This window comes from Coptis chinensis, chromosome 3, assembly GCF_015680905.1.
Source record: "Coptis chinensis isolate HL-2020 chromosome 3, ASM1568090v1, whole genome shotgun sequence".
NCBI classification, from domain to species: Eukaryota; Viridiplantae; Streptophyta; class Magnoliopsida; order Ranunculales; family Ranunculaceae; genus Coptis; species Coptis chinensis.
Genome location: NC_141458.1, coordinates 40242161 through 40252020, shown reverse-complemented (window position 1 = coordinate 40252020; position 9860 = coordinate 40242161). Strand labels below are relative to the sequence as shown.

At 36.3% G+C, this 9860-nt stretch overlaps 1 pseudogene; it reads left to right on the top strand.

Annotated features, from left to right (window-relative positions):
* The first annotated feature begins 248 nt into the window (after nt 1-248).
* Nucleotides 249-344, top strand: LOC147509600 (small nucleolar RNA R71; annotated as a pseudogene).
* Nucleotides 345-9860: the final 9516 nt, after the last annotated feature.

Sequence of the window (9860 nt, the reverse complement as noted above, 5' to 3'; positions counted from 1 at the left end):
TTTTAAGCTCGGGATCGTGTTTAATTTCAAACATCTTGGCGCCTTAATCGTATTTGATGAACTAGCGGGCGGTGGATATCATCACTACCCCCCGGTTTGTTATTTAAGCTTTAGTTTGATCCTCTAAAAATTTATAAGCCTCCGAGGCTCATTTGCTTAAGAAACTACCCCCATTCATTATGTCTAGGACTTCTTTATGGTGGTGTAGAAGTCCTTTGAAAAGGCACGAACTAACGTGTCTTTAAGCTAAGTTATGATGTGGACACTCTATAAGGAGATCGGTGAAACGATTCCAAGCCTCTGAAAATGTTTCATGAGGATTTTGTCGAAAAAGAAATGAATCTTGGAAAGCATCTCATCCGTCTTTAGGGGGTGGGTAAAATGTTCCATAAACAAATTTGACAAATTTAGCCCATGAGTCCACGAGAATTAGGGCGCTGGGCGTTAACCAAGATGCCGCCTTTATCGGCTAAGGTGAAAGGGAATACCCTTAGTTTAATTTGTTCCGCACCAACCGTAGGATGGTGGAATGTTGTTAGGACTTGTTCAATCCTACGCATGTGCTGATAAGGTTTCTCATGGTCTAATCCATGAAAAACGGGTAACAAATTAAAAATATTTGGGGATTCAAAATCCCCATCGGGTTTGCTAGAACGATGCAAGATTTGGGGCTATCGCTCAAGGCTTTGTAGAAGTCAGAGAGAGGAGTCTCTTCTTCGTCGGGCATTGTGTCAGGTGATGTGTGTGAAATAGTAGCTAGAGGTGTAGTGGGTGGTATACTAGATAGACTTGTTTGTTGACGTTGTTGTGTAATTACGTTCGGTGTTTTGTTCGCCGCACCTTAATCTCATACAAGGCTAAAACCAAACTTAGCTAAACACATCAACACTCCAAACAATTACGATATACTAGTGTAAACCTCTAACGAGAGATCGCGAGGTGTGGAAGAAAGGAATACCTGATTGCGTCCTTGCTTCGCTTATGAATAGCGTCTTGTTTACGCGTGTTCAGTGTATATAACAAGTTAGAACACTGAAAAACTTGAAAAATCAAAGTTCGAATCAAAACTGTAGAATTCCTGAAAAATATATCTTAGGGCGCGGGTGCGCTTCGATAGAAGCTGGTCGCTCGTGTTCCAGTAACTTAGGGCGGGTCGCGCTCGTGTTCCAAGCTATAGGGCGCATGTGCGCTCCTTATAGGCGCGATCGCGCTCAGTGTAATTTTGTCGCGGAATTTTTTCAACGATAAAACGGAAAACCACAGTATGAATCAGACAAGGGTGGGTGGGTGAAATAAGACTTTAAGAAAAGTACTTACACTACGAAAACAATGCGAATGTGAAACTAAGATGGCAGCGGTGCCATTTGATAAAACATAAAATTGAATAGTTTACCTACGAAATGAACGATGAACTCAAAACGTAAGTAAACTAAAACTATCTTATGCTGCCTATGTTTATCAAAGTTTCTACTCTCAATTCTATCGAAATAGAGTGGAGTAACAAATTCGTTCCACTCCTAGTCCTTCCGCATGTTAATATTCTCTACGTATAAGTACTCTTAACTCTAAAGTCTAATGAAAGATTTACGAAGTAGCAACTAGACTACGATGCAACTACCCACAAGATGCAACTAGTCGACTATTAGAACAACTATGGGAATGCTATGTTGATTCTATGATAAGGAGTTAGAGGGGGATTGATTCCACCTTAACTCGACTTAATCCTACTAACGATGAATCGTCGTAATCCGAATTGAATCGCCATGAAACAATATGGTTATTCCTAATCCCTAATTACACATGGCATTCCTACCAATTCATAACTAGCATGTGAACGATTAAACCCATTCTCATGGTGAACTAATCGCTTCTAGAGTGGAAAGGAAATTGCGACGACTCTCTACGATAATCGAATCAAGCTTTCATCAAGGCTTCTCAACCCCCTCTAATGGAGGTTTAGCCGAGAATCATTACGCAATCATTTCCGATTAAATTAAAACTAAACATAATATAAAGAATTGAAATTTACTAATCTAAATTAAACAATAATTAAAATTTAATTAATAACTAAGAATTGAATAACAAGTAATAAATGAAATCAGATCTAACACAAATGTAAATGACAAGAATCGAAATTAACAAACTAGCTATTTTATTAATCAATCTAATTAAGAATAATGATTCTAGAGTTTAATCTAAAACAAGAATTGGATTTGAAACTAAACTTAACATAAAGAATTAAATCTACATCTAGAAGCTATTCTAATGGCTACTTTCTATTCTAAGCTACTTTTATTTTCTAACCTCTTATCTACCATTAACAAAGAGCTAAGCTTTGGTTTTTATACTTTCAGATCCAAAAATCGTGCATGGGCTTGGAGCCTTGTTTTGGGCCAGAGAATCAGGCCCAAAACCCAATTCCTTCAGTCCAAAAAGGCCTCTTCAGCTGCAGTTGGCTTCAATAGACTTTTCGTCCACTTTTGCACCTCTGATTGGATCAAGGCTTAGACCATTGGAAAACTCTTTCCGAGCTGGTCGTTTTGACATAAGGTAGGCCCAATTCCGAGGTCTGAGTCCAAAGATATGGCCTTCGGAAGTTCTGCTGACTTGTGTCTTTGTTTTACGCCGCGTCGACTTTTCAGCTTTTAACCGGGCTTTAGAAAGGCTTTGTCTTCTTGAAACTTGACCTTTAATCACAGAACTCCTTAGTAACCGACCTTTGCTCCTTTATCTCGCTAAAGTGGCACATTTTTCCACATAATGGACTTTTAAGCCTGAAATGCATAAAAACACGTAATCAATATTAACTCTTAATTATTACTCACATAATTGGTTTAATAGTATGACTGTTACAGGGTTAAAACTACAGTTTTGGGCTCTTATCAGATACCATGCTTGGATCTAGTGATCATGGGATGAGACACTGTTAGATTTTGTAATGTAGATAAATTATTAGAAGAAGGAATTGCATTCCCTGATTCAAAGGATTGAGATAAAGGATTGATGTCAGAAGAGACTTGATCCAGAATTTGAGAAGGAATAGCGTATGAGTTTTGATCAATGATCTCTAAAGGAGTACAAAATGAAGAGGAGAGAAAGGAATTTATAGAATCACAACTACTTGAGGATGACTTGAATGGAAAATCTTTTTCATTGAATATGACATGTCTTGAAAGATAGATTCTACCAGTATCAATGTCTAAACACTTGTAACCCTTATGATTCAAACTATAGCTTAAAAATACACATGGTTTAGACGTAAGTTCAAACTTGTTAGATGTGTAAGGCCTTAACCAAGGATAGCATCTACAACTAAAGGTTTTGAGAATAGAGTAATTTGGTTTGGTGTTGTAAAGTTTCTCCCATGGGGATAAAAAGTTTAATGAAGAAGAGGGTAGTCTATTTATAAGGTAAACTAAAGTAGAAAAGAGTTCTACCCAGTATTTGGTTGAAACTTGGGATTGAGATAACAAAGTTCTAGCTAGTCAAGAATATGTTTATGTTTCCTTTCCACAACACCATTTTGTTCTGCACAACACCATTTTGTTCTGGTGTATGTGGACAGGAAAATTGATGCACAATTCCACAGGCTTCCAATATATTTTCAAACACATTGCTTGTGAACTTACCACCAGCATCAGTTCTCAAACACTTTATTGATGTATGAAAAATATTTTAAGCAAAGGATTTGAATGATTGAAACACATATACAAAATCAGATTTCAGTGCTAGAGGAAAAATCCAACAGTACATATTTAGAACAATCATCTATTATACTTGCATAGTAGCTCATGCCATGTATAAATAAGATTGGAGAGGGTCCCCACAAATCAATATGAAGTAACTGAAGAGGATGACTACTTTTACAAGAAGAAAGACTAAAAGACAGCCTAGTACTTTTCCCCATTGCACAATCTGAACAAAAAGAAGAACTTGTCAGTTGGGCCTTGGAAGAGCATCTTCCCCGAGGCAATGTCCTTTACATAAAAGGTATGAGGTGCAAATATTAGAACACAGTGATTGTCTCTAACAAATTTGTTAACACTTAACAAATTATGGGTAATTTGTATCACATGAAGGTTGTTATTTAGTTTAAACTTATGGTTTGAATGTAAAAGAGATAATAGAGATGAACCTGAATGTGAGGTGGACAAATCAGATGTAAGATGGTTCGTAGATAAGGAGTCATTTTGATTGTAAGAGCAAGATGCATTGTTGTCAAATAAGTCATCATTTATACTTGCCATCATAACTAACTTTGCTGGAAGAATTCTACCAACATAGGAGTGATTCATTCGATTGTGACAACCAATAGCAATGTGGCCAAATTTATTACATATCTGGCCATTAAGGCCTTGAGTTCTATGAGCTGGAAGCATGACCACTGTTGACATTGTCACTGTTGTTATAACCATTAGATTGATGATTACTAGAGAAATTATATCCACCTTTGTTAAAACCATAGTTGTTATTTCCTCTACTAGAATTGTATCCAGAGTTATATCCCCTACCTTTGTTTCTTCTGCCATTTCTTCCATTTCCTCTATTATATCCAGAATTGCTAGAACCATTTCCATAATTCCCTCTATGTGATGATTGTCCAACATAAAAAGCTTGAGGAGACTGTTCAGAATGAATTGATCCAATAGATTCTTCTAAATTCATTTCTTCACTCAATAAAAGATTATGTAATCCCTCAACTGTATCATGATCATGCAAAGAACAAACTCTAACTGATGTCTTAAAAGCAGCATATTCTAATCCTAAACCTTTAAAAGTATGAAAGATGATATTGATAAGCACCCAAAAGTGTAGTTTAAACCTCTTAATAGTATTATATTTAGGCTAATTATGTTTATAATAAATAAGAGTTAGTATTATTTACGTGTTTTTGTGTATTTCAGGTATTGAAGCTGTTTATGTGCTTTAAGATGCCATTTTGCATGGAAAACGAGTCAAAATGATTGCTGAGAGTTATATGTTTAAAGCCCAAGAATCAAGAAGAAAAGACTTTTTCAAGCACAGTCAAAGCTGGGAAGTCAAAGTTAATTCTGGCAGAAAAAGGACAAAAAGCCATCAGAACTTCAAAAGGGAGTATCTTTGGACTTGGGCCTTGGAATTGGGCTTACTTTATGTCAAAATGACCGGCTTAGAACCAACTTTCCAATGGACTCGGCCTTGGCACAATCAAATCTATAAAAGTGGACAAAATGGTATTAAAGTAATTTCTAGCAGAAGTGGCCCCTTTAGACTTCACCTAATGGACTTTAGACTTACATTAGAGGCCCAAAGTCCCCTTTTTTGGCCCATGCACGAAAATATAACCCTAACCCTTTCCTATATAAAGAGGGTTAAAACTAAACTTTATACTCTTCTTCTCTCCCCCCCCGAACAATCATCTATTATACTTGCATAGTAGCTCATGCCATGTATAAATAAGATTGGAGAGGGTCCCCACAAATCAATATGAAGTAACTGAAGAAGATGACTACTTTTACAAGAAGAAAGACTAAAAGACAGCCTAGTACTTTTCCCCATTGCACAATCTGAACAAAAAGAAGAACTTGTCAGTTGGGCCTTGGAAGAGCATCTTCCCCGAGGCAATGTCCTTTACATAAAAGGTATGAGGTGCAAATATTAGAACACAGTGATTGTCTCTAACAAATTTGTTAACACTTAACAAATTATGGGTAATTTGTATCACATGAAGGTTGTTATTTAGTTTAAACTTATGGTTTGAATGTAAAGGAGATAATAGAGATGAACCTGAATGTGAGGTGGACAAATCAGATGTAAGATGGTTCGTAGATAAGGAGTCATTTTGATTGTAAGAGCAAGATGCATTGTTGTCAAATAAGTCATCATTTATACTTGCCATCATAACTAACTTTGCTGGAAGAATTCTACCAACATAGGAGTGATTCATTCGATTGTGACAACCAATAGCAATGTGGCCAAATTTATTACATATCTGGCCATTGAGGCCTTGAGTTCTATGAGCTGGAAGCATGACCACTATTGACATTGCCACTGTTGTTGTAACCATTAGATTGATGATTACTAGAGAAATTATATCCACCTTTGTTAAAACCATAGTTGTTATTTCCTCTACCAGAATTTTATCCAGAGTTATATCCCCTCCCTTTGTTTCTTCTGCCATTTCTTCCATTTCCTCTATTATATCCAGAATTGCTAGAACCATTTCCATAATTCCCTCTATGTGATGATTGTCCAACATAAAAAGATTGAGGAGACTGTTCAGAATGAATTGATCCAATAGATTCTTCTAAATTCATTTCTTCACTCAATAAAAGATTATGTAATCCCTCAACTGTAACATGATCATGCAAAGAACAAACTCTAACTGATGTCTTAAAAGCAGCATATTCTAATCCTAAACCTTTAAAAGTATGAAAGATGATATTGATAAGCACCCAAAAGTGTAGTTTAAACCTCTTAATAGTATTATATTTAGGCTAATTATGTTTATAATAAATAAGAGTTAGTATTGTTTACGTGTTTTTGTGTATTTCAGGTATTGAAGCTGTTTATGTGCTTTAAGATGCTATTTTGCATGGAAAACGAGTCAAGATGATTGTTGAGAGTTATATGTTTAAAGCCCAAGAATCAAGAAGAAAAGACTTTTTCAAGCACAGTCAAAGCTGGGAAGTCAAAGTTAATTCGGGCAGAAAAAGGACAAAAAGCCATCAGAACTTCAAAAGGGAGTATCTTTGGACTTGGGCCATGGAATTGGGCTTACTTTATGTCAAAATGACCGGCTTAGAACCAACTTTCCAATGGACTCGGCTTTGCCCCAATCAAAGCTATAAAAGTGGACAAAATGGTATTAAAGTAATTTCTAGCAGCAGTGGCCCCTTTAAACTTCACCTAATGGACTTTGGACTTACATTAGAGGCCCAAAGTCCCCTTTTTTGGCCCATGCACGAAAATATAACTCTAACCCTTTCCTATATAAAGAGGGTTAAAACTAAACTTTATACTCTTCTTCTCTTCTTCTCTCTCTCTCTCTCTCTCTTTAGTGTAGAGTAGGTTAGTGTAGTTTAGGATTAAGTTTATTATTGTAGCCACCATTAAACCTTCTTCAATTCAATTCAAGTTCTTTGTTATTATATCTTCTTATTATTGTTTAATTAGTTTTAATCCAATGATATTAGGCTAATCCCCCATTAGAGGGAGTGATTATGAAGTCTAATGAGGAATAGATTGCTTAGTAGAATTATTTAATTGTGTATGTATTTCAATGAGTTTAGTTTATTGTATGACTTACAAAATAAGCATATAGTAAATTAAACTAGGAATTATTATGATTAAATCGAGAGATTTTGTTATAATAATCTTATATGCTAGTAATAATGACTATAGAGATGTAGGTTGTTGCTAAGGATGATAAAGTTTGAGGCTTTAGGTTGGATCATTGCGGAAAAACCTAAATAAGATTATTTTTCAATGAATAATTCGATTCTTGCATGAAACTAATCATTAGGTGGATTTATTACTCTCTCTATATCTTTCTCTTATAGTTAATTCATTGTTTTCGTACCTTAGTTTACTATTTTTATCATAGCATATTATTACTCTCATTAGTGAATAGTTTGTTTAGTCTAGATAAGCATTCAAGTACATGCAAGCAAGAGTGGATAGAACACGACTACTCATTTTATTCTATGATATTGAGAGTATTATTATATATTGATATGCATGATTTAGTACTGTAGAAACACTGTTTTTACATCTATTAAATCTTAGTTATCAAATGGCATCGCTTGCAGTCTTGCTTTGTGACGTACAGTGTAGTTGGAATAATCAAAACTGTTCACTATTTTTTTTCCACCAAAACACTGTTTTTACTGTTCGCAATTTCTTCAAAATTTTCTGCTACTGCCCGAGTGCATACGAGGTGTGATTTCAACTCCTTGCACTCCCATGACTTAACCCTAAAAAATTCACCCTTAGTTATTAACTTAAGAGCGTGCGCGGGCCCTAGATTTGCCTTTGCACAACGTGCCCCGCATTCAACACCATAGGCGCGACCCGCGCCCAATTTACCCAATTATGAAGCGTGCACGCCCTAGGTTAATTAGATTACATTACATTTTTTATAATAACTACAATATTATCTCCTGAGTACAACCCAGTACTCAGGTGACCCAACCCAGTAGAGAAAACCACTTCTCTCAAACCCTAAAAAAAAAAGTTTTATTTTAAGCCCACCCACTACTAAAGCCCGTCACACAACACCTAGATCCACTGAATTTTTTTTCATACTAAACGGTGTCTAGAAAACTTAAAGGATTAGGGTTATTTAATTAAGGAACGTTCACACACGAAAAATTCTTAAGTGGCCTGGCTGTTGGTTTGAAAATAATTAGTGAAGCTAGTACGGCCCACACCGCCATAAGACCACAGGCCTAACATCCATGCCCAACAAGAAGCCCATAGTAAAAAGCCTGACCCTTATTCTTAACCTCTTGGACTAATTAGGTTACATTTATTACAGGACTTCACCATCCACATCGTGTACTCGGACCAGTACCCGTATAATTGTTCAAATAACACTAGACGTGCTTCAAGGCTGTTGAAGGCGCTATTCATACGCGTAGCAAGGACGCTCCAGGTAACACCTCTTTACATCGTCGAATCCCCAGCTAGAGGAGTATTTGGGCATTGTTTGTCTCATAAATTTTATAGTTAGAGTTTTTATATATTAATTAACACAGAATATATCTTTAAAACCAATATAGCTTATCAATATGTAGACCAACAATCATGTGGTTATTATACAAACCCTTCACCATGTTCATGCTGTGGTAGTCCTTACCATTGGGCTTCTCAGTGCCCATCATACCAAGAGTTTGGGCCTACTATAGAATATAATTATAATTATGAACCTAAATTTTCAAACTTTTATAGTAACCCATACAATCAAGAGTTTTCTAGTCATCCAAACTATTCATGGAGTTCCACCAAAAACAATCAACAAGCCATTCAGCCTCAACCTAACCTATCACAGCACGAGATCAACTAGAGTCACTCAAATGCCATATCCCAAAAGGGACTCATATCGTATCCATTCGCCAATAACTATGACTATCAAACACCATACCAACCAGAACCACACAACCAAGCTTCCCCTCCGTTAACACCATTTGAAGAAATAATGGCCCAAAATGAAATAATACTTCAGAACCTAGAACAGACAAGATTGATGCTAAACTCATAAACGCCAAACCTTTCCACCATGCTAGAAATCAATCACCCATCTAGTTCGTCACCCTTCCCAGACCGAATTTCCCAACTAGTAGCCGACTCAACAAAAACATTTAGAGAACAAATGACTGACTCAACACAAACATTTAGGAAACAAATGGCCTACTCAGCAAAAATGTTTAGAGAACAAAATGGCAACACCCAAACTATGCTTCAGAACATAGCCCAGATGATTTCCATGATCCCCTCACCTAACACACAACTTTGAACCTTGCTAGCGATCGACACACAAGTAAAACAACCTATTCTCATAACCAAACCATTCGACCTAGTTGAGAGCTACCCTGAATTTCATGAACCATTACCTTCCCATGACCTTCCCATTAGCCATTATATTGACTCCACACCCTACCTGGATGAGGAAATTCTTGAAGACGACTCTTTAGGACTTGTTTTGGATGACCACTCAATAAATTTGAACGATGCCATTGAGGAACCTTATATTGTTTTAAAGGACGAGAGTGAGGAAATAGAAATCAACAATTCTAATCTAAGGCATGAACAAGTTAATGTGCAAGAATTAAAGGAAGTAACTTATTTAGCGTAATGAGAATCTTAATTTAGTTTGGCCA